Source organism: Neolamprologus brichardi, chromosome 20 (assembly GCF_056152115.1).
Source record: "Neolamprologus brichardi isolate AB-2024 chromosome 20, ASM5615211v1, whole genome shotgun sequence".
NCBI classification, from domain to species: Eukaryota; Metazoa; Chordata; class Actinopteri; order Cichliformes; family Cichlidae; genus Neolamprologus; species Neolamprologus brichardi.
In genome coordinates, this window is record NC_142123.1 from 33,338,546 (window position 1) to 33,365,000 (window position 26,455).

Genomic DNA, 26,455 nt, shown 5'->3' on the forward strand with positions numbered 1-26,455 from the left:
AGGGACTGACGGATTGAAAGACGGCCTTTTGTCCCCGGGTGAGGAGCTCCTCTCACAGCAGCTCCCGTCTGGGTGATGAAATGAAATGCTAATGCAACGGCTCGCACACATCTGACGGCTAAACGTCACACTTCTCGCCCAGAATAACTGCAGCCCGAGGGAAAATCCTTTAACATGAGCATGAAAAAGTAAATAGTCAAAAATAAATGACTCGTAAAACAATCTGTATGAGCTCTGCTTGCACTGAATATATATCAGCACCTCGGCCGTTTTCAAGAAGCTTCCTACCAGCAGTCAAAAGTTATTGGATAAATTCCAAATCTGACTGTTTTGCTGTAAATGTGGTTTTGCACGTGTCAAACAATAACTCCAGATCATCACAATAATTAATATTTATCTCAGAACCAGCTCTTTGTGTCACGAATGCTACAGTTGAAGCAGCTGGGCCATTTTTGTCAGCCATGTTGTGTTTTCACAGGCGAAATGCACGGTTGCATTTTTCACTCTCTTTGCAATTAAAAAAAAACAAATCCGGTCTTTCTGACGTCATTAGCTGTGTCCGCTTCAGGTCCCAAGGTCAAACGAACACTGTGGCATCACTGAGAGTTACAAACTGTCTAAATTCTTTCACCTTTAATAAAATCATCAGCGTTGCTGCTTTAACAGGTGTAACAATTAAGTTTAACATCCAGGCATTCATGAAAACAGAACTGATTACATTTAACAGAGTTAGAAGTTAGCAGGAAGCTAGCGGAAGTTAGCTCGCTAGTTTCGCTAGTTACCTAAACATGATGTAGCATGTTCTGACTGAGAGATTTCTGAAAAAATGAAAACGTACAGCTCTGCTGTCACTTCCAACATAAATGAAGACAGAAAACTGAACAGCAGTGACGTTTGTAGGGTTACTGAAGTTGGACTAGCTGGTATATAATGATGTGCTACGTGATTGCTAGCTACACAGCTATGCTAGCATGACATAAACACAGTGAAGCTGGAGGATGAACGCTAACTTTTTTCTACTCAATAAAAGTTAACGTGAAGGTTCCCGATGGTTGGGGACAAATGCAATCACATGGCAGGATGCTGTAAACGGACCAAACTTCAGTCAGGAGAACAACTGAGATAATCCATCCACAATACGAGGTTAGTCATTAATATACTGCTGCTGGGCTGTAGTTACATCATAAGGGTTTAAAAACTAAGCTTTAATATGATTAGAGGAAATAAAACCCGAGAGAGGCCGACTGTGATCACTGACTGTTTCATGGGCTTGTTCAGATTGAATAGAACAAGATACATTAAAACACGTTAAAAACACAACAGCCTTAACAAACACAGAGTCGTTTGGACCCGGAAGCAGGGTTCATACATCAGTACAGATAGTTTAGAGTATAAAATATTTATTAGAAGGTTAATTTATTCAGACTAATCCTCGGATTACCCTTTAAACAACCAAAAGTATGGTTAGTAGATTCTGACCAACAGACAATATTTTAGACAGTTACAGTTACTGATATTTGGAGATTGTTGTGGAGAAAAGTTGTTATGTGGTGTTTCTTTATTTTTTTAAATATTTTTTTACTCATTCACGCTCTGCCGGGCTCTGCTCGGATCAGCTGATTGTTGTTTGTGGCGTTTCAAACAGGTGTTACTAATTAATTAAGTTACATAATTGTGCCATGGGGCCTCTCAGGCTGTTAGTCTGGCCATGGTGACAATGCGTTTGTTACCCCACAAACAGACCGAGCACGGGCCGCTTTGCTTTCCAGCTCTGATGCAGCAGATGAGGAGAGCAGGAAGTGAGACACAGGAATGCCACAAATCATTAGGTCAGCTTTTCAAAATAAAAGACGAAATGCTCAGGTTCTGACATACTCCTCGTGTGATTTGAAGCCAACCAGAAGACTCGGAAGACCCGCGTTATTATCACGAGTCATGTGTTTCTACTGCATCTGTGTGGCTCATAACAACTTTGCACTGTTAACCTCCATTGCAGAGATTCAAAACAAAACCATTTTAAATAACCAGACCAAGTTTCACAAAAGCCTGAAGACAAAACCACAGAAAATAAAACACGAGCAAAAGCCGGCGAGTGTGTGTCAGTAAGTTGTGTTATCGGGCTGCCAGAAGGTAATTACTGCCTCCATTAGAAAGATGTGTTCATGTTAAATGCTCACCTCTGACACTGCACACACTAAGAGACCCACACTGTGAAGACTTTGATCTGTGTGTGTGTGTGTGTGTGTGTGTGTGTTCATGTAAAAGCTCTCAGCAGAGCTCTGAGCAACTAAAAGCTGCTATTTTGTGTCATTACAGTGAATCACGGTGCCACATTAGAACCGACCCCAAGCGTTAGCATCTGAACCTCATATAACATTTTTTAAAGGAATTCATAAACACACATAAATAACAACTACAATACTCGTAGCAACTGAAATAAAGTAACAGATTTAACATAATAAAACCTTCACTAACAACACACACGCACACGCACAGAGGAAAAGGAAGTTTAAAAAGCAGTGCAGAGGCCTTGAAAGGACATTTATTCCAATCAGACTGTAGTGAAAACATAAAAATACATCAAGGTTTCTAAAATGTGACTGTGTGGAGTGCAGCCTCACGCACACAGAGAGGCAGCACCTTAAACCTGCATTCAATTGAGTTTTATTTCTAAAGCATTAAATCACAAGATCAGTCTCTTCAAAGTGCTTTATGTCGTATGGTAAGGATGACAAAGCGCTATGGCGAGAGTAGGAAGGAAAAACTCCCTTTTAACAGGAAGAAACCTCCAGGAGAACCAGGCTCAGGGAGGGGCGGGGCCATCTGCCGACCAGCTGGTGATGAGGGGAGGAAGACAGGACAAAGACACGCTGTGGAAGAGAGACAGATTAACAACAACTAACGAGAGGTGTGTCAACACATGGTGGCTGAAGAAGAAACACTCAGTGCATCATTGGAACCCATCCATGATGCGAAGCAGCCTATCACAGCCTAGCTAATGACTCAGAGTCACCTGATCCAACTATGACAAAGGAAAGTTTTAAGCCCAATTTTAGGAGCAGAGAAAGTGTCTGTGTCCCAAATCCAAACAGAAGAGAGGCCTGATATCCAGCAGGCAGCAAAACGAATTCTGATCCTACTTCTTGACCTTAGTAAACAGTTTTCCTGATGACTTCATTGCCTCGCTCACTACTGAAAAATATGTTTGTTTTTTTGTAAATGATGGTCCTTACTGGAGTCAGAATATATATATATATATATATATATAGTTTAAAAAAAAACGATGACTGAAACTAAAACACTCAGATTGCATCTACAGGATAGACGGGCTAAGATCTAACTGCCAAACAGCTACAAGCTAGTCCAGAGCACATAGCACACAGTTGTACAATGAAGGAAGTGTCTGGTCAGGGTTGGACTCAGCACCCTGAAAACCAATCAAAACACAAAGTTTGATCTATAAAACGTGGTTAAAAGTGTCCAAAGGACTCTAAAGTAAGTGTCTCAAACTCAGACTTTACAGTCTAAAGTGAGATCTTGCTCAAGACTAATTTATCAGTAAGCTGATACGTATTAATAGGGCTGCCACAAACAATTATTTTGATAGTCGACTAGTCAGATCATCATCCATTGGACGTAAAACGTACAGCTTATTGCACCAGCAGCATCTGCTCTTATATAACTATCATTAGTTTACAGCTTTAAGTGTTTAAGGTATGTGCTAACTAAAAATAAAGACAAGATGATAGTTGATTAAATTTTAATGAAATTTGCAGATTGTTTCGGTGAAGTTTAATAAACTCCTTGCTATCTAAAATATAACAGGACACCGGAGTAAATTCTCGAGCATCTCACACTTCTGATAATCAGCTGTCTGCTTGACGTTTATTCAGCTGTGTAAAAACTATAACTTTAATCTCAGCCAAACCGATTTACTCAGGAACAAATAAAATACTAAAAAAGCCAAACAATAACATTTTTAAGTTATCTAAGTGACTTATATATCATGTTTAACCTGAGTAGCGAAAGACGGCGGTGGGTTTGAAAATGATTTGCGGGAGTCCGGTGTTCTCACGGCTCTAGTTAGCCTAGCCCCCGGCTAGCTATCGAGCTAGTGGGTAACAGACGTCTCCGAAAACGTCGGAGCGCTTTTGAAAATATGTGGTGTCTTGATAAACTGAGCAGATATTTGAGGTTTACACAGCTACATTCTCGCCTGAAAATATGTTAAACGTTTATTTTGTGACCCAGAAAGAATAATAAGAGTAATATTAAAACTAACTAGCTGCCGCCATTGTTGGAAACTGGGCTGGGCCGCGCTATGAATTCTGGGACACAGCTTCTTCTTCGGGGTTTAACGGCAGCTGGCATCCTTGTACATGCAGTGCTGCCATCTTCTGTTTCAGTCCGTTATTACACTCTTAAATCCTACTACTTATTCCTGCGTCTTTTGGGATCTTACAAAGCTTCAAACGACGCGTCGACTATTAAATTAGTCGTCGACGATTTTAAAAGTCGACGTAATCGTGACTAGTCGACTAATCGTGGCAGCCCTACTTATTAAATGAACTGGTTCTTATACAGCGCTTTTCTACTCTGAGCACTCAAAGCGCTTCACATTCACACAAGATGTTTCTTCACAAGTGCTTCTATCTAACAATCACACACATTCATACTCCGACTGTAGAGGCCAAGCCTACGCTTGAAGCCACCGAGGTGTTCGTTGGCGGCAGTGACGTGATGTCACTTGTATGAATTAACCTATTAAACTTGATACAGTCCAATAACTCCAACCTTACTCATCTTGTCCTTTAAATTCTTTATTTCCACGATTTAACAAAGCAGCGCAGCGGTCACAAACTGTTTGCCTCCTTCTGATCAACAACACACCTTCCGCTAATTACGTGCGTCCACCTTAAATACCTTCACATAAACATACCATGCAGAAAAACTCAAAAGGTGACCAATAGCAGCTTACATAACGTATCAATGTAAATGGGTCCTACACCGACAGCTGCATAGGAAAGCAACTTGGGGTTAGTATCTTGCCCATGAGTGCAGACTGGAGCAGACGGGGATTGAACTACCAACTTCCTGATTAGTAGAAGCCCTGCTTGACCTCCTGAGCTACAGACACTCAAACACATAGACACACAGTGTATTTGCTCAGCAGGTGTTTAACATTGTCCATTAGGGGCTCAGTTTAAGTTCAGACTTTTAAACATGACTGCTCCTTTTTCTGCTGGAGTGAAACTCTGTGGAAAAAACGCAGTTTAATGGATGAAAATCCATGTGATCAAACCAAAAGCTGGAACGCCATGACACTTAAAATAAAATGTTTCCATAGTGACGTTTGAAAATGAAATGGCTCATCAATGACAGAGATACCTGAGCTATTATCGAAGTGTTTCTCTGCAGACCTTCAGTTTCTCACCCTTCACTTAAGAACACAGTCAGTTAATTGCTGTAATTTTGTGCTATAATGGGTTTAATACGTGTGAACAGGAGACAACTTTAGAATAATGAACCTGTGTAGGTTAATAAGTGTCAAACTGCTGGAGAATTAGTTATTAGCAAGACATCACTTAAGAATGCAGAACTCAGTCCACATTAGGCAAACCTTAATTAAGGAATAAAAGATATTTAATAAGGAAAATGACTAACTGTGCGGTATAAAGCCCACACACACCAAGACCTTAAGACTCTACTTAACGACCTCCCCACCAGCTATCGAGGTCCTGCTCTTCTAATAGTTAATGCAGTGAATTTATGTTCCTCGGCACAAACTGTTACAAGCCTCGCTCGTTTAAATCGACACTCGTTTGTTCTCCTGCGCACGGCAAGAGTTGTGTAAGCTTCACAGTTTCTGCAGCACTGACTTGGCTGATCGACTCGACACTGTGTGTGTGTGTGTGTGTGTGTACGTTGGGCTGTTTGTGTGTTTGTCTCCTTTCAGACAAACAACAAAAGAGCTTTCAGATTCAAATCCAGTCCTGCAAAACAGATGACGGCGAGTTTGCAGGAGAAAAAAAACGTCAAAGTGAAAAAAGGACACAGGAGAGAGAGAGAGAGGTCCAACCGGCGGAGAAAAAATCTCTCACTCGACAATTTGATTGCTGTTGTCATGGTAACCAGGCTGATGCTGATTATTATGGGCTACGCTGAGATGTAGACTAAAAGAGCAGCTGCAGACACGATCTATCTGTCCATCCATCCTTTGTGAGCTCATTAAAGCAAATAGAAAAGCCTGACAGGCCAGTACCAGGTCCCTCCATCGGATTCTGCCCGCTTACAGAAGCTGATCCCCGCCGGCATGTGAGGAAATAACGTTATAAATCCCTGCTGTAACACCGCAGTGAGGGGGCCACACAGCCAAGCAGTCAGTGAAAAATACATCTAGAGCCACACCAGTGTTCCTGCGAGGCACACGTGTTTATTATATCCTCACAATATGAGGAGTGTTGGAGAAATACATCCGAATTAGAACCACAAGGCTTTCATTCGCCCCGCCGCAGGGCTCGGTCGTTTCCCGAAAACTCTCCAAAATGCATCATTCGGTCACACTGCTGTACACATGTGAATTACTACACCGCAGAAATAAGAGAGCAGTCGACGTGCCACAAAAACCAAAACGTGCTTTGTTTTGGTTTTTGCCATTTTTGGCAGATCCCCCCTTCAGGGTGGCGTCCTCGTGCAGCTCTGGACAGCCGCTGCTCCCCTTCTACCCCATCTTTACTCCTCCAGTTTCAATACAAACTTAAGCACACAATAATTATATAAATGAAATAAAATAAAACTATTACTGTGTTGACTTTTTCTACATGTTCTTCTTCAGTCTTGACTTTTGCATCCAGTGGACTCCTTTACTTCACAGCGATGTCAATCAGCCGTCCCTGAAAGGCCAAACTCGCTAACATAGAGGAACCTCAGAGCACGATTTGCCCCCAAAATGATCCAAACAGTGTTTGTTGAGACATATTAAAGTCTTTGTTAGCAAGATGTACAATCTTCTCAACAAAGGCGACTGAATGTTGAGGCGCTAATGATCTGCATGCTGCAGGGATGTGATGGATCCTTCGATACAGACTTCAAACAAAACCAAAAACTGAAGTGATAACAGGAAATGGACTCAAATATGTCATTTGTTCTGATTATTGTTGACTCAGATGAAACCCGTCCAAACAGACGTCCTACAAATCCATCCTATTACTACCAGGTCCCTTCCCCCCCTTTCACGTCACAAACAGGCATATCATCAGAAATGAAAGCTTCAGACGTGCTCTGTGTTTTTGACAAACTGGAGATGATGATTGGTCTGAAAGCTCCGCTCACCCTCCGCAGTTGGAAAGCACGCCGAGCTCATCACATCCGATTGAGGCAGATGGCGAGTCTGCTTTCAGGGGACGAGGAAACTGAAGTCAACACAAAAATACAAATTGCAAACGGATCCCAGTAAATGATCGTCGTGTTTGCTGTGCTGTTGTTCAGCTCACAGTGAGCAGGGTTCAGCAAGCAGCACAATATTTGGTTTTCTCACCATCACATCAGGACAGCAGACTAATGGAGGCAAGAATAAACAAAGAACCAAAAGAATTTCAAACCTTTTTGCAGGGTTGTTAATCACAGTTCAGGCACATGACAGCAAAGGCCTTTATTTTAGTATGTCAGAAATATAATTTACATTCATCCAGTTTCATTGTTGAAGCGAGTACAAATCATTGGAGAGATACGAGAATTTGTTCAACTTAAAAGATCTGAACGTGTATTTTGGACCAGTGACAGTCAATCATGTTATGAAGAGTTAGTTAGTGAATCTAATTATGATGAGTTACAACAACTAAAGATGAACTTAATGAGAGATGGATGATTTAGAGTCAAACTGAAAGGCTCAAACGGTGCAGAGGTTCATTAACTGCTGACGTCTGCATGGCTTTTAATTAGAAACGTTTTAATGTGAAAAAGTTCAGAGAGAGTCAGGAGCTGGGTACAGTGACACAGTATTTATAGTTGACACGAGGACTGTCCAAACTGTAGCTGTAAATGACTCTGGAGGGTCGCCCTGACCACGCGTCCACCTCCAGTGATGTTCTGCCATTTTTATTCTGCTCCAGGCTCTCTGATGTTTACTTTCTGCTCCAGTTTGAAGCCCACGGTGACGCTGCAAAAGTTCAAATGTTCCTCATTCAGCTTTCTCTGGTTTGACCTGATACCGTGGCTGTGAGTATCATCCAGTATGAAGTAGTGATCCGATACCAGTCAATCAATAATCTCCATCCCTCACTGTGGGAATGATTTGGGAATAGTTCTTTATGTCTAAGCACGTGTGAGGCTCAGTTTAAACAGGGCTGCTAACTTAGTTAGGATCATTACTCACTGCTTATAAATCATTTGGTTGTCTGAGATGTTTCATGGATACACACCTGGTGGGTCTGATCAGGGCTGGGTTTTGATGATCAATTTATCGATTAAAATTGATTCTGACTTGGATAACGTGAAATCAATTCATTAAAATCCTGATTTTTTTAATATAAATTTATTTTGCCCGAAATGCCAGAATCTCAGGTGAAACCTCACAAAATTTCAACAACCACCAAACATTTAAAACAGTAACTGAGAGCAGGAACACGGATTCTGCACAGAGACGTGAACACAAAGCTCGACTCGCCGACGCATCAGAATCAGCGAGATGTCGCCTTTCTCACCGACGGCACGGACACGGTCAGGGCTGAAAGCCGCTCGCTGACTCTGATGTTTCGGCGAGTCGAGCTTTGTGTTTACGGCCTTTTTGCACTCGATTCTAAAGCTGCAGGTTTTTCTCTCTCCAAACAATATTGACTGAACCAGCAGCAAAAGAAGATCCAAACTTCGCTTCACATAAACAACGTCATGAATTCACTCTGACTTTTGCTGTTTTGCTTCCACCAGATAAAATCACACTTCATGCACAGCTCTCTCTGTACTTCAACAACAGTTTCCCGTCTAAAAATCTTTTTTCTTCATTATTCGCTTGCTTGTTACACACAAGTCTACGTTGTTTGCAGGCTGTCGGCCGATGTTTTTTTCTTTTACTTACTTCCGAAAAGAAAACCTCATTTCTGCTGTTCAATGCTGAACAAATGTAAACTTTTTACAGTTGTGCAAAATTGCAAAACTCTCAGCTGTGTCTCTAATAAAACCTCTGTAACTTTGCTCTGCTTCACTTCAGCAGCATCAGGTAACGTTCATGTGTAGATTCATGGTTTTGTTTTTGATCTGCTGCAGAATATTTGTATAAGATCGCAGACCAGGAAAATCTCCTTCATGCTTTTCTGTCTCAGCTACTTTGACACAAAGGCCTCTGCTGTGATGCTCACACCGTTGATAAAGTCTCACACGTGTCAGCTTCCTTTTTATAAATATAAAACTATGGAAATGTACTGATGCATGATCAGAATTATAATATTTCTGTCTGAGGCAGAATTTCCCCGATTCAAATTGAATCGATTCTCGAGATCAGTGAGGATACCATCCTTAGGTCCAATGGGTTTAACTGTCGTTACTTTTGTTGTAACTAATTATTTATTATTTTTCCTGTTATTTCTGTCAGCTCTAATCAGTGCTAACAGCTGACCTGATTGGCCTCCCTGGACTTGTTTGGGGTGTAACAACAAGAACAATATTTATATTTATAACAAGGTGCAATAAACATACTTATTCTTCTTTGTATTACTTAAGTTAAGTTACTGTGTTGTGTTGCAGGTGCTGATGTGGGACAGTTCTCCAGTTTCATTGTACTGTTGTACATGTATGACTGTGCAATGACAATAAAGTTATCTTATCCTTTTTCCTTCTCTGGGGGTTTAATGACTGTAGTGTCCAAAACGTGCTATTTGCACAAACTTGCCGTGTCAGCAGCACGTTACGCTGCCGTTACGTCGACTATCCGATCCAGCTTCAGTGGACTGATCTGTGACCCAAACATCGGGCTGACGTCTTTAATGTTTAACTCTGCAGACGTTTTGAATAATCCACGTGTTTTTCATGCTGTGAACCTTTTTTTGAATTTCAGTTTTGCTTTAATTTTGAGATTTTGTTTTTAATCTTCCAACAACAGCTTTGCTTTCTGCTGTTTAACCTGCTTTACGCCTTTCACTGGATTCCTCTCTCCAGCTAATCATCTTAGGCAGCGAGGCTCTCTCGCCCAAACCAGATGGAGTATTTCCAGCAGTGAGACCACGTTTGTCGCAGACCATCTCCTGCTGTGTGCTTCCTGCCAGCAAGAACACCTCTGGCAAATGTCCAGACCTGCTTCTTCCAACGTTTCAGGACATCTCTGTGCATGCTAATAAAGATTTGAGTTTTGCACTAAAGATGGATAATATAGCTTTGATAAAACAGCAGAAACATTAAAAAAAAACAACTTTGGGAGGGAGGTAAAGAAGAAGAATGGGAGAGTTTCCAGCTTTGCAGGGACGGAGCCACTGAGGCGCCTCAGAAACAAGATCCACCGAGAGAGTAATGGCATGCTGCAGCCTACTGGGCCTCTGGCATCATTTGGCAGAGCGTGTGTGTGTGTGTGTGTGTGTGTGTGTGTGTGTGTGTCTCCCGCAGTCAGCCTTGTTGCCAGCAGCGGGCTGAACTAATCAGTTAGCGGGTTAGCTGCAGCACAGCTTGACCTTTTGACCCCTGGCTGCTCTGACAGACGCATTAAAACATGAAAACCAGCAGAGCACTGAAACAGACTCGCACACAACAGCGCATCACGACGCTGCCGGCCACGTGAAAGCTTTTTCAAATAAAATGCACCCAAATGTAACCATGGTTACGGCTGAGAAACACGGTTATTTGTCGGTTCTCGTGACGGATGCTGCGTCTGACCAGCTGTAGCAGCCTGGCCGCAGGACGCACACAGTGACGAATTCATCACACACCAACAACTAATTGGTCCTGAGTGCGTCTGAGTGCACAGCGGCGTCTTTGTGAGGACCAACCTTGGACGTGAGGACGTTTTGGTCCTCACTCACTTTGGGGCGGAGCTTCAAAGGACCGTTTGAGGGTTCAGGTTACAGTTACTCATTTAGTTTGGCCCGTGAGGGGCTTGTGAAGGCGCACAATGTGTACGTGCATGTGTGCGCGTGTTACCTTGTTCTGATGCTGTAGAGTGTTTGACAGCGCTGGGCTCAGCAGGGACCTGAAACAAACACACACATTAGATTAAACACACGCAAACAAACGACGTGACGCCATCACGGCAAACATCACTGATGTGTTTGAAAGTCCTGCCAGCGGCCCCCAGAGGCGCCGGCGCTCGTTCCAGCAGACAGTTATCAAGGAAGAGGACGTTTTCTAAATGCCTGCGAGACATCTTGTGCATGATTGTACGTAACGTGAAAAATGAAGCGTAAGCGTGCACAGGCTTGATTTTTACAGGCAAGGGAAAAACAGATTACGAATAAAAGATGAAGAAATCGTGAAGATTAAACAGATGAACACTAAAAGCAGCTCTTCTACATTAAAGTCTTAGTTTGGATATTTTGTCATGAGTTTGTAGACTTCTCACAGCTGATGGTAACAGCAGGCTGCGGTTTGGAGAAGCCAAATCAGGAATACTGGAACAGAAGCTAAACAAAGTCCTGCTGTGAACAAGCAGCAATATGGATTTTACACATTCATCCATCTTTTCAGTTCAGGGTCGTGTTTGTGTTTACAGAAACTGGGATGTGACTCTACTTGTGTGGACAAAACGAGCGTCCCCAGTGTGAAGGCGTTTTTGAGACAAATCGATTGTCAACTGACTGATGATTTGTCAGCATCACTGAACTCCCTGTACGATTGCCTGAGGTTAAAGATTGGCTGTCAGAAAATTATCTCGTTTTAAATGAGAAAAAAACTGAAGTTATGGTGTTCGACAGCCATATTCCTCGAGACCAGCTTGTTGCCCTGCTGGGGCCCCGAGCTAACTCTCTCTCTGATTCTATGCGTAACCTGGGTGTCTATTTGGATAGCTCCTTTAAGCTCAATAAGCAAGTATCATCTGTAGTTAAATCTGTTTTTTTCAACTGCGCCAGATTTCTAAAGCTAAGCATTATACACCACACAGGGAGCTGGAAAAACGTATCCACGCTTTTGTGACCTCCAGGTTAGATTACTGTAATTCTCTCTACTGTGGTCTCCAAGCCTCCTCTCTACGAAGGCTGCAGCTCGTTCAGAAAGCTGCGGCTCGCCTTCTTACTGGAACTAGAAAATCTGACCCTATTACTCCGGCTCTTGTTGACACTGGTTACCAATCAAATATCGCATTGAGTTTAAAATCTTGCTGCTCACTTTTAAAATCCTGAATAACATTGCGCCCAGCTACCTCACTGACCTCCTCAATCTGTACACTCCTTGTCGTGCATTAAGATCATCAGGTCAGTTACTCCTGGCCCGACCTAAGTTTAGACTGAAGACCAGAGGCGACCCTTTGCTTCAGCTGCACCGACCTTTGGAAGCCTCCCAGCTTCTATTCGAGCCTCGGACTCTATCCAGTCCTTTAAATCAAGATTAAAAGCAGATCTATTTGACTTGGCTTTCCCAACCAGTTAATACCCTTTTAAATCTTTTAATTTTTAAACTTTTAAATCTCTTAAATCTAATTAGATTTGATTAAATTTATTATTTTTTATTAATTTTACTGCTGTTTTTGTCTTCTTAGCATATTTTGTATTTATCTAACTCTCCTGGTCTCTTAGTGCCTCTATCCTGTCTCTGCTTGTGCCCGATTTGTACCCTGTTATTGACTTATGTTGACTCTCCATATCACTGTGAAGCACTTTGGTGTGCCTTCGGGTTTTTAAATGTGCTATATAAATAAAATTGTATTGTATTGTACTAAACATGGTGTTTTAGTGTCAGGGGTACAATCAGGTTATGGTTAGGTTTAGGGCTGAGGGTTAGGGTGAGGAATTCAGTTTTTAGGGTTGGGGTTAGGTAAAGCATTACATCAATTAGATGTCCCCACAGAGATATGAAAGCAGGACTGTGTGTGTGTGTGTGTAACCCTATCCCAGCTGTTATTAGGCAAGAAGCAGTTAAACTGTGGGAGGATGTCGGGGTACCAGGAGAGAATCAGACATGGACTCAAACCCAGGACCTTCTTGCTGAGAGGAGGTTTCTCCCAGCTACAAAGATCATCTGTTTAAACGTGCGCTGTAACTGAGCATTTTTTAAACACAAGAAACCGAATATCAGGGTTGCTCTTCCACTGCTGCCTCGATCGGTTACTTCATTTTATTCAGTGAACACGTTCGCAGCATCACAGCTGAGTAAGGCCACGCCCACACGTACACCGGGATCTTTGAAAACGCAGATTTTTCTGAGCGTTTGCGCCTTTCGTCCACACGTAAACGGCGTTTTCACTGAAAACTGAGATTTTTGAAAACTTATTTTTTGCGTTTACGTGTGGACGAGGAAAAAGGAGGTTTAGTCACGCCACATCAAAGATGTACGCCAACTTTTTTGTGCCACGGACCGGTTTATGCCCGACAATATTTTCACAACAAAATAAATACAACAAAATAAAACTAGTACCGGTACCGAAAAAAAGAAGATTTATTCATAACACACATGAAAAGACCCAGGAAAACCGAGTAAACGATAAAAACGATAACAAAATAACGCTGAAAACCGATAAAAACCCTGAAAACTATACATTTCACACCTGAGCCTCAACTCTCGTGGCCCGGTACCAAACGACTCACGGACCGGTACCGGTCCGAGGCCCGGGGGTTGGGGACCGCTGGTGTACGCCTTTTCTGATGTCACGTTTTGCGCCACGTTATTGGTTACATGAGATGAATTTCTACAATGGAGACAAAATACTGCTGCTGTTAATCTATCTGCCAACGTCGCCGTCGGTTTTGAATAAATAAAATTTAAAAAATTAAATTCATGCATGCTATTTGTGTTTTATTGATTCCTAAGTCGTGAGTCTACACCAGCCAAAATACTGTTTTTAGTTATTAACATTTGAAACGCTGAAGGCATCGGAAAAGTAACACAAAATGAGCTGCCATCCCAGAAAAACACAACTTTTCAGAAGTATTTATTTCTGTTTAGTCTTTCCCTCCCAGGATTCTAGACTTCTGATTGGCCAGCGTTTCTACACAGTTGGGATGTGGCGTGTTCTCAACAGTGTTTGACTTTGTTTTTGGCGTCGACATGTGGACGGAGATATTTTTCAAAACTACACGTGTGGACAGGATTTAAAAAAAACAAAAAACCGGAAACTGTGTTTTCAAAAACACCCGTGCACGTGTGGATGTAGCCAAAGAGGCGGAGCTCCTCTCTTCCATGAGTCTCCTCCAGACTCCATCCTGCCAAAGTCTGATGGCATTTAAAGAGCGTAACATTAGGACAGTCTGGGGAAGGTGAGGGAGGGAAAATACTCTAAACCTGAAGTCCATGTCAGTGCTGACCACATGCACAGCAGCACTTTGGTTCGCTTCTGTGCCGCCGTCTTATTCCACGAGTGTGCAGGAGACTTCCAGAGTCTGAAAGAGAACTTGATGTTTGCTCTGAGGACAAGTTTGAAGTGCAGCAATGGAGCAACGTAAAAGTACTTCAAACAGCCCTGCAGAGTTATTGTACGGATGTTTTCATTTGATTTGATTTCATGGTACTTCAGTGGTGACCTGTCCTGGGTGTACCCCGCCTCTCGCCCTGTGGTGGGCGGGGTAGACTCCTCTCTGACTCTGGTTGGATGATAAAGGGATAATAAAAGAAATTAAAAATGTGCAGTAAGAGTAACGTATAGTTGCTCTGACTTTCTACCTCCATGACATCAGCTGTTTGGAGCGTGAGGCTGCAGCACATGAAAATAAACTCTGCGTGTGTTTTTGTATTTAAGCACCCGTCAGATTTAATTAGTCGTTGACTCTGTTCTGGATCATTCTGGTCCTCGTTAAACCCGGCTCGGTGTTTTCATTGTGCTGCACTCGGTTGTGTTGTGTTGAGATTTTTATGCACTGACAGAGATCCTCATAATTCAAACCTTAACAGGTTATTATCTCCACTTATTGACTCCAACTTGTGAGAAAATAACACAAAACTATTATCGACTTGGCAACTGTGGCAGAACCGGCTTCCACAGTCAGGTCGTGCAGAAAACTGGGAGCACTCATCTTTGGCAAATCATTTTCTGAACTATAAAACAATAGAGACATAAAACTGCGGGCTCACGTTGCTGTCCACACATTTTATAAATCTGGCCGGGCCATCTCTCCTTTCAAGTACAGCGATGACTGATAACTCCATTAACTTTTCCCTTATTATAACAGCCAGCTCTCCCAGCGATACGACTGTAATCTCATTAAATACAGAATAAAAAGGATTATTTGGGTCATATTGCAGCAATAGTTCTGAATCTGACACATAGTCAGTAGTTTCAAAGGAAATGTAACCTGCGTGACCTCAAATGAAACTTCATGAGCTTTCGTGTTGATCACTTTGAGAGGGGGGGCGGGCTGGGATCCTTTCGTGTGCGTTCAGCTCGTTTGTCTGCACAGACACATCTGATTGTTTCATCCTGTTTCCACTCTCAGATGCGTAAATCTCCGATGACAGGAAACACTTGTCGTCTTCGTGTTCTCGCTTGTTTAAAACCTGTGAACTGTGATCAGCGTGCAGCCCGAGGCACCGAATGTTTGCATGTCGCACAAACCAAAATAGACTCAGAGTTTCATTAGAGCTCAGCGGCAAAACACCCTGACTGGGATCAACGGGGGGCACCGGGAGGGGGCACCGGGAGGGGGCTCGGTCCCCGTGTAAATGCTTTGTGTTTTTCTGCGAAAGGCCACGTTTCTTTGTTGAAACTGCATCCCCCCGCAGAGTCATTATGAAGCAAATTAGCTCGGCAATAGGAAGTTTCATTTTTCTTTCAGGGTTCAAACGGAAAACCACAAACACATTTAGACGGAGCTCAAACCAACAGAGGCCTTTGGTGAAGATAATAAGATTTCCAAGCACCCGAGCACACCGTGTGACTCTTTACAAAAGTAAAAAGCAACCCTCTTGACCCTGGAGGTCCCTCAGTCCTCTAAAACAGCGGTCACCAACCTTTTTTGCGCCACGGACCGGTTTATGCCCGACAATATTTTTACGGACCGGCCTTTAAGGTGTCGCGGATAAATACAACAAAATAAAACTAGTACCTGTACTGAAAAAAAAAAGATTTATTCATAACTTACGAATAACTTCGTTGGGGTGGCTGTAGCTCAGGTGGCAGAGCAGGTCAGCCACTAATCAGAAGGTCGGTGGTTCGATCCCCGGCTGCATGCCAAATATCCTTGGGCAAGATACTAACCCCATGTTTGCCTACTGGTGGTGGTCAGAGGGCCCGGTGGCGCCAGTGTCCGGCAGCCTCGCCTCTGTCAGTGCGCCCCAGGGCGGCTGTGGCTACAATGTAGCTGCCATCACCAGTGTGTGAATGACTGAATGTAGTGTAAAGTGCTTTGGGGCCCTTATGGACTGAGTAAAGCGCTATACAAATGCAGGCCATTTACCATTTTTACCATAACACACGTGAAAAGACCCAGGAAAACCGAGTAACCGATAAAAACCCTGAAAATGACACATTTCACACCTGAGCCTCAACTCTCGCGGCCCGGTACCAAACGACTCATGGACCGGTACCAGTCCGAGGCCCGGGGGTTGGGGACCGCTGCTCTAAAACAAAACCACGTTAATCACATTGTATTTCATGACGAGCTGTCAGAGGCATTAAAACCATGATATATCCACAGACTGTATATAAAAGATGGACACAATCACTGTGACATCACTCGCTGGTTTTGGTTTGTTCTTAGAGCATAAAATATGTGAGCAGTGTATGAATGTGCACTGTTTACCAGACCTAAAGCCAACTGTGTCCAACTTTCTGAGGCCCAAAAGTTTACATATATAATAGAAGATTCGTCTACTTTCATTTGTTAAAGTGCATCAGGAGAAAAAGTGAAGAAAGAAATGAGGAAAATATTAAAATTACTCTAAAGGTTTTAAATTATCATTCTGAGAAGTCGTATTCCTTTTCTTTTTGTATAGTGACTAAGTAATTCACAGATAATGACCCAGTGCTTCGACTATAGCAATGTAAAGCAATAGAATACAACATAAAACATCAAGTTAGTGTGGAGATACAGAAATTATGTTACTGCTAGAATATAACCTGCATTATTAATTGCATTAATAATATTGCATTAAAGATGTTTATTAAAGCTATTGCCATCACGTTAACCTTTTTATTACAGGTGCAGCTATGAGTATTTTATACACATTGCATGTTTGTGCTCATTCAGAGTTGATGCTCAGTCTATTAAAGAAGGTTTTAAGCTTTGTGAAGCTCTGTCTTCACACTCTGTAGTGTAGGTGACTTGGAGCACAGAAGGATGAACAGCATACACGCTTACAACACATATAATCCAGAAGCCTGCCAGGCCAAAGGCCCGAAATTCATTTAGCTTCTAACTGCATTTCAGTTTACCTAGCAACAGATGACAGAAGACCAGTTAAGAAAAGGACCAGCCCTTAGAGACCATCTAGGCGTGAAATCTATTGCCATGTATGGAAGGTGTTATAGAAAGAGGAACTTCTGTGTCTGTTTTTATCTAAGATGTACCATTTACTGTAATCAATGTATTTGATCTGTAATCGACGCGAGTGGGGCGTTAACCCTGATGTTATAAAATCATTTTCAAGTGTTTTCTTAGCAGGAGACGTGTGCTGATGTGATGCTGCAGACTCCTCCTCCTGTTTTAATAAACTCATCGTTTGATTGCATCTCCTGGGCCTCTGTTGGTTTGTTTCATTGCTCAACATTTTCAAACTTGTGACTCGTATAAAAACGTCTTCTTTTATAAGCCAGTGGAGTTTGTACAGCGTAAAGACGGTGAAACCCAAATCCTGCCTGGAAAGCCAGTAACCTCTGACCTGATGACCTAAGAGCCCGGGACGAAGCGTGAGGTTTCAGCAGGTCAGAGAGTGCAGGAGTGTAGCGTGCCCGAAAAATCACAAACATTTCAAACTAATTCTAAAATGTAGCAACAAGTGATGTGATGTTTGATCTTCTGTTGGTCCCACTTTAACAATGAACCATGAAACATGACACCCAACTCTCTGAGGCTGACATGCTGCCTAATCTCTGAAGAAACAATAATCATAGTTTGTTTTAAATCAATATTTAACTGAAGGAAACTAAACATTTTAGAAAACTCAGAAGCTGAAACCACCGTGTAACTGAACCTCATTAACATAGAGATAATAAGAAATTGCAAACAACACAAATACATCTAAAAATATGTCCAATGGGAAGAAGCCAAAAGAGAAGTGGACCCAAAATAGAGCTCTGAGGTACACCATGAGGCACAACTGTTCTTTCAGACGTCACTCGATTACATACATGTGGATATTATTGATCACAGTATCAAGGCAGAGCTGAGATCCAGTACAAGCAAAACTGTGTACTCCCCAGACTCTGCTGTAATCTGAATACTGATTATGTAAGGTACACACCATAAGGTACGAATCACGACCTTAAAGCGTGCTGCCGCAGTGACATGTTGTTGAACCGGGAAATATAACCTGTTGTGTTTATTTAGAAATGCAATTATCACTTTCTTTTTAAACAGGTGTTTAAAATCACCTGAGTATGAATTGTTGTGTCTCTTTGTGTTATCACCTCTTTCCCCAATGACAACTGAGACAGGCACCATCATGACACTGATGTACGAGTGGTAAGAAAGAAGAAGCCAGATTAAAGAAGAAGCCAGATTAAAGAAGAAACCAGATTAAAGAAGAAACCAGATTAAAGGAGAAGCCAGATTAAAGCATCACCGAGACATTTAAGAACTTTTACTTCCAGTTATAAACGAGACTCGAGTTTTCAGTGCCAAAATATTGAGCACGAGAAGAAAGTTTAAAGGCTGGTCAATCGTCAGAGAGACGATGACACCATGGTAACAACTACTGCTGCTCGTGAGGCTGTGTGTGTGTGTGTGTGTGTGTGTGTGTGTGTGTGTGTGTGTGTGTGTGTGTGTTATAATTACTCCAGTGATGCCCGCCTTTGGGGAGAAACACACACAAAACACTGAGACACTGAGAGATTATCTTATACACACTCACAAGGCTAAAGCACAGAATTATCTCACACACACACACACACACACACACAGCTCCACAGGTAGAGTAATGGAACAGTAAATCAACATGGTGACAGGAAGTTGGCGAGGCTGACAGGAAACAGAGAGTCTCTCCCCAGGTGGCTCGTCTTCTCTGCTGCACATCAGTGCAGAGTGTGTGTGTGTGTGTGTGTGTGTGTGTGTGTGTGTGTGTGTGTGTGTGTGTGTGTGTGTGTGTGTGTGTGTGTGACTACTGCAAAAAATGTTTATATTTTCTATCAAACTTTCTACATTTGATCATTTCAGGAGTGAACATCGATGCGAGCTGCGCTGCATCTGCATGGCGTGACAGAGATTTGGAGAAACAAACAAAGCAGCGAACATGAATCATTTCAAATGTTTCGTTTTCCGTCTGCGGAGACAAACACCTGGAATTAATATTCTGCTAACTGCGTTATGGACAACCCGACCATCTGCACCATCACCTGCAGGTTTGCGTCCATCTGTGAGGCCGTGGACAGCTTTCCTTTTACTGAGCTGGTGACGTCATGCAGATGATATCAGCAGATAAAACGACTTTTTCCACGCTGTAACAGCTTTGGACGGCCAGTGTTTGCTGGAGCCTGTTTTAATCTCGTCTTTCAATGAAAAGAAATAATCTCCAGAATAAAGATCATCAAACATTCGTTGGATTCGTTAGTTCGCTAGTTTTCTCACCTATGTGCATATTGACCACATACTGTACATAAAAGATGGCTGTAGCGCACTGTGATGTCACCCATCACTAAGCTATTGTGATTAACTTTAAGCTAAACCTTAATATCAGCTAACTGGCACACAGAGAGCCTTTGATCAACAACATCTACCCAGAGGAAACTCAGAGGGTTTCTGTAGGTGAACCTGTCCCAGGATTATCTGCAGCCGCCCTCCTCTCAGGATTTGTCTCCTGCTCTGCTGCCAGAGGCACGAGGCTGTTGGTTTATTCTCTCTCAAGGTCTTCTGAGGGACCTGATGCAAGTTCACTTTGACCTGGAGCTCTCTTTGCTCCCACTGTGGAGTCTGTCCTGCAGTGACTGCTGGCTGGCCTTGGGAAACTGGTCTTATTATACGTGTCCCCCGTGACCCTCGCCTCATTTTTATTCATTTGCAACATTTGTTAACTTGCTAAATAACCACGGTTACAGTATTAACCTGAATAACTGTGACAGCATTACATCAAGGCCATCTTAGCTTTTTGAAACCAGACATCAGGAAAGTGGGACGGACCTTACCAATAAGACGCTCGCAGCTCATTGGCTAATGACTTGTGATGGATGAAGATCCCTGGTTGTGCAGGCCTCGAGGTGACTGATGTTGTGATTTATAAATAAAATAAACTGAACATTGTATTAAATAAGATTTGAAAGTGTTCACTGATGTCACAGATCAAGAGTCGTTTTCCAACAAACATTTAGTTAATTGAGAGATGCCCCCTGCTGGCAACTGGAAAGAACTGGTGTTTTAGGCCCTTTTTAGAGCAGAAGGCCATCTTTTATATACAGTTTATGCTATCAGCAGGTTCTAGGACTGTGCATCAGCTGTGTTAACTTTAGTTTAAGCTACAATTTATAGAAACTAACTCTAAAGTTTATCTGCTGGACTACAATATAAAGTGTGTTATCACCAGTGTTGGTCTAGTTACTTGAAAAAAGTAATCAGTAACTAATTACTGATTACTTCCCCAAAAAAGTAATCCCGTTACTTTACTGATTACTTATTTTTCAAAAGTAATTAATTACTTAGTTACTTAGTTACTTTTTAAAAACACGATTTACAACCTGAATAGGTGATAAAGTGATAGATCTTTCAGCCCAATTCTACTTTTTCTGCATAAGCCATCATACAAAATGTAATCAAATGGAAAAGTCTCTTTTTAAAACTTGTTTTATTAGTTTTAATCTTTTAACTTTATGCATCAAGCAAAGATTTAATTATCTGCAACATTCTCTGACTGGAAGAAATTTGTTTAACATTTAAACCTATTTTCTGCACATTCCAGCACATAATATATATACATATATATATATATGTATATACATATATATATATATGTATATACATATATATATATATGTATATACATATATATATATATATATGTATATATATGTATATATATATATATATATATATATACATATATACATACATATATATATATATATATATATATATATATATATATATATATTGTGTGTTTACACTCAGTCTTTCAAATAGATGCAAGTAAAACACAGCAGAAAATAAATAAAGTCAAAGACTAGCGGTCCTGTTGCTCTATTTTCACCTGTAAAGCAGGAGTGGGGTAGGCGGAGGGTTACCCTGGTGCAGGTGTGCAGCGGTCAGTGGAAGAATCCGCGAGTTTCTCTGTGGGTTTCCCATTACGTCGTAGCTACTCGGTGCTTGTTTGGAAGTTTAGGGGTTTTTTTCGCTGTAAAAAGAAGTTTTCTTCCCACGCACAACGGACACTAATGTTTTTGTCACTTTTTATGGAATCAAACTCAAAGTCAGGTCAGTACTTCCACGCTTTAAACGCTGCACGCTCATACTCTCTCTGCACTCGATATATGATCCATTGTTGATCTGCACACAGCTGTTGTCACGAACGTCGCACTCGCTTACGTCACTGTCACGAGACATTCTCGCAAAAAAATCACGGTTTTAGTAACGCAGTAACGCAGCGTTCCTACGGGAAAGTAACGGTAATCTAATTACTGTTTTTGCAATAGTAATCCCTTACTTTACTCGTTACTTGAAAAAGTAATCGGATTACAGTAACGCATTACTGCCCATCTTTGGTTATCACACACGGCCAACATTCAAGGTAAAAGGACTCACAGCCGTCCACATTCAGGTCCTTCACTGTGTTAAGCTGCAGCTTATGTAAACACACTGACACGAAGGTGGAGCTCATATGATCACATGTCCCAGATGGAGATCCCCAGTGTAGGAGGGGTTTAGGTCATGAAATTCAATGTTTTTAGAGGGGAACTGGTCACACAGGGTTCAGGTTTCAGTTTGAGGCCTTTGCAGGACTCACTCGTTTTTTTCTCCGTACATTCATCACGAGGAGTAACGAAGCTGTGGGAGGAGTTTCCAATCTTTCTGAGGAGTTTTGAGTCTCTGTTACAACCCATCCATCAGCACGTCCACGTCCTCCTCTCCCTTCTGTCTTTCTCTGTCCTTTTTCTCTGGATTGAAATGCAGGTCACCAAATCCCTGCCCACACCGGGCGAACGCAGCAGCTGGCGAGCCGCATTTCCCAGGATGTATTTGTTGTTCTTTAGCTGCTCTCCTCTCTGGTTTAGAGTTTCTGAAACAGTAGCAGAAGAGAGCCGCGGGGACGATTTAGTTTGTCCTCCACAGAGCTGGGGACATTTGTCTTCTTTATTTATTTATCTTTTTTCCTGCGACGTACAAATAGCTGAAGGCTGTAGCAAGCAGCGGTCATCAGTTAGACTCAGCACTTCCCCCTTCTCTTCCTCCTCAATCTCCTCGCCTCCCTCGGCTCCTTCTCTTTCCTCTCACCCGTCCTCCACCTTTACCTGGTAGCCTGCTGACCTCTCAGCACACAGGAGATCTGTGTGTGTCACTGCGAGTCCCTCAGGCGGTATCCTCCACCAGTGAAGCAGCTGTTTTCCTGCGAGCAGGAGGAGAAGCAGCTGCTGCCTCTCTCTCTCTCTCAGATTCACCCAGTTTTCTCTGTTATTCATTTACCGACTCGACGTTCGCTCGGAGCCGGCGACTCTTCAGTCTGACCTCAGTCACATCAGCAACCCGATCCTAATCCTGCTCTGTGTAATGGATGCTTCTGCTAAATTACACATAAATGCCTCGGCCCCCATTGAGGCAGGATTAGAGGTGAGCAGCCAAAGAGCATATTTATCTACACAGTGTTGGTCTAAAAATGAGTCAAGAGAAAAGTAATTACTAACACTACGTTGTCATTTTCCTCCTCAAAAGTTTATCTTTACTTTTAGGTAACTAATGCAGCTCTTTAATCACGACATTTATGACATTCATGCAGCTGCTCACCCAACATGAGGCATAAATGATCTTTAACCCTTTAAGACCTACCATAGAACCAAGTCCGCCAGAGCTTATATTATATGTTTACATGCTGTAGATCAGATTTCCCACACAGCGAGCAGTGAGAGGCGAGAGGAGACATGTTGCTGAGACGTTCCTGAAAAGGAAACGCTGACTGAAATGTTCATGCTCAAGCCTGTTAGAGGGAAACACGAGTACAACAAGACACCTGGACAGGTGCACGTGCTTTTACTCAGCTTTCACTGAGCGGTTAAACAAAACGTCCTTTCAGTCTGCAGATCTTTAAGTGCCAGTGACAACCAGTGGTGTCCGAAGACTTCACTAATGGACGGGCGAGAATTAGACCTCTGAGGTGTCCTTACTCCAAACCCTCCTCTTCACCCTCATCATTCCCAGCCTATCACAGTCTTCCTTTGCAGCGACACCTGCCTCTCTCTCACTCCGTGATGTCGTCTCTAATTAATTTATTACGAGCTGGAGAAAAACAAAAGCAGATTGAACACAAAGCGACACGGGTCGATCAAAACGAGAGGACGGCGGCATCACATACGCTGCTCTTCCTCTACTTTTTCCACCTCTCTCACTTTCTCTTCATCCCCCTCTCCATCCCTCCGGGCGGTTCATCCATCCTGCCCACTCAGAGACAGAAATAGACTGGTGGAGAGCAGGAGCGCTCTGCTGGGAGATGACCACCGGACACACACACTCGCTTTACTGTATGCACACATATATTAAGACAAAACATGTAATGTTTGCTCCTGCAGACTCTGCTGCAGGTTTCTTTCACCTGATTCATGGCTGACAGCAGGTCTGACGGGATTCGACTGCTTTAATATTTACGTACAGCCTCTGCTTTACTGCAGCTTCTAGCCTTGATGAAGGCGGGATTTATATCCTGGCGGCTGTGGTGGCGTGCGTTTGTTTGTGCCTAATTAACGGAGCGTATATTATAGAACGTCAGTGAGTCATTTAACACACATGCCATCGGTTTGCCTGCATTGAGCCAGGGGGGCCTGCACAGCAGCAGATATGATGGTGGACCTCAGCTGTGGAGGGATTTTTTAGTGGGTATGAATGAAACGTGTGGTTTTCATGTTAAATAACAAAAATGTAACTAAATGTAACTGTTAGCGAGTTTTCAGAATTGTTTGGGGCATTTTGAGCCTTTTTGGCAAATGCAGGGAGAGAGCGGGGAGGAATGGCACACAGGAAGTGATCCGGGACCCTGCAGTGGCCTTCAGCATAAAGCTCACCCACTCAACCTGGTGAGTTATAGCACCAGGCTCTGGATACGATTTTAAATAAAGATTTAAAGAGTTACAGGTGGCTCTGTGGTGCAGAGAAAAGAAAAAAGGTCCCTGTGAAGGATTCCCACTTTTATTCCCACAGTCCAAAGACGTGGTCGGTGTGGGTGTGTGGTTTTCTGACTCTTAACCCTTCTGTATGCTGCTGAATCATGGAGCGCCCACAGCAGGCACTTCAGAACAATGGAGCTCCACCAAAGATCCCGAAGATCAACTCAATCGATGGAGACGGCAACATCAGTGATCTGAATGCTGAATTCTGCACCAACTCTGAGAGACAGACCACAACACCTGTGATGCCATACACTGAGCAGAGGGAGGACAGCATGTCCCCATTACAAGGATAAGATCAAGACTGTTGGAAGAAATCTGCGTGACAATGGAGGAGTGAAGGAAGCTGCGCTGAAGGGAAGTGGAAATGTGTAGCGGAGACTTAGCGCCTTGAGGCAACTGTTGTTGTAATTTGGTGATATATAAATAAAAGTGAAGTGAACGGTGCAACAGCATCACAAAGAGCAAGGGAAGGAAGGAAGGAAGGAAGGAAGGAAGGAAGGATGGAAGGATGGATGGATGGATGGATGGATGGATGATTTTTTTGTTCCTCTTCCCATCACTTGGCTATGATTTAGCTACTTAGCTGAAATGCAGTCCATCATGTGGCTGAAGACAGCACAGCTACACCTCAAAGTCAGGAACAGTCAGTTACAGTCATTACTTCCTGCACAAACACAATGTTTGAATGCTTTCTATGACTTGTGTGTACTTCCTCTTTAAGGACACCATTTCAAGTCAGTTAGTGTAACGTATATTTTAGTCCTCAGCTGTAGGTGTGAGGCTGATCTGTCAGCCAATCAGCTTCCAGATCACTGCTGCAGAGAACATTTGAATTTTGCAAATAATTCCCTCGGAGGATTGGACTGACGTAATGGAAGTTTAAAAAAAGAAAAAGAAAGAAAAGGAGCTATTTATCATTTTCTGTAACACACACACACACACACACACACACACGCCTGCACTCCTACACTCGTGAGGACACAGTTCCAGTCTAAATCTCTCACAGATCAATATCTTGCTCTTCTCTGTATTTGACTCTTTATTACTCTGAAAACATTCAGGCATCTGCTGCTTTACACAACAACGTGTTAGATAAAGGTTAGAGCACACAAAGATCGCACACTCAATCGGCTGACATTTAAACAATTACAGACTGATTATTACGTTTAATATGAGTTTCTGTCACAAACTGTTTGACTGTCTCAGCCGGCCGGAGCCTGCTGCTCAGGTTTAAATGCTGAGGCTCTGAAGCTGAATTTGTGTCGTGTTTGTGCATTTACAAAGCTTATTGGTGACACAAAGTAATGGAAATTCAACAAAGGCTACAGAGATGCAGCTGCATGCTGAAGTTTTCCAGCAGCGTCATACAAACATCTCACAGAGAAACAGGTAATAATAACCACTCGGTAAACCTGCACAGGCAGCCTACGTTAGTGAGTGGCTCCATGATAACCAGATGATTCAAGTCAGCATCATCACAATAAAAAGCTACGTTCCACACAGAGGTTCTCAAGCTGTGGCCCGGAGGCCCGCAGCAGGCCTCAGCAGCACTTAAACACATTCATACATCCACAGACAGCCACGAGCTCCTTTCTTCAAGCTGTTTTAGTCAAAGCTCAGTTTCTCTGTCTCGCCTTGATCCAGCAGGCAAACGACCTGCTGATCTGATTTAATGAACGTTTAAAAAGATAAATGTAAATAGACACAAATATGACAATTACTAACATTAAACATCAAAAGTCTCTCTTGGCTCTTGATGGAGGCGGTCGCACTTTCTCCCTCTCTCTGATTGGCTTCTCATGTCCTTTGTATAGTCTTGCGTATTCTCTAACCCTGAGAGTCTCCCAGACTTGTTCTCTAAAAACCTGAAGAAGAATT

At 42.6% G+C, this 26,455-nt stretch overlaps 1 protein-coding gene across 4 annotated transcripts in view; it reads right to left on the reverse strand.

Moving 5' to 3' along the window:
- The window catches only part of LOC102798096 (extracellular sulfatase Sulf-2-like), a 119,754-nt gene that overhangs the window by 64,303 nt on the left and 28,996 nt on the right, over positions 1–26,455 (reverse strand). For all 4 annotated transcript variants that reach the window (XM_087834399.1, XM_087834398.1, XM_087834390.1 and 1 more), the window contains exon 3: positions 11,122–11,170. The gene's annotated coding sequence lies outside the window, so the exon portion shown is untranslated. The remainder of the gene's footprint in view (positions 1–11,121; positions 11,171–26,455) is intronic.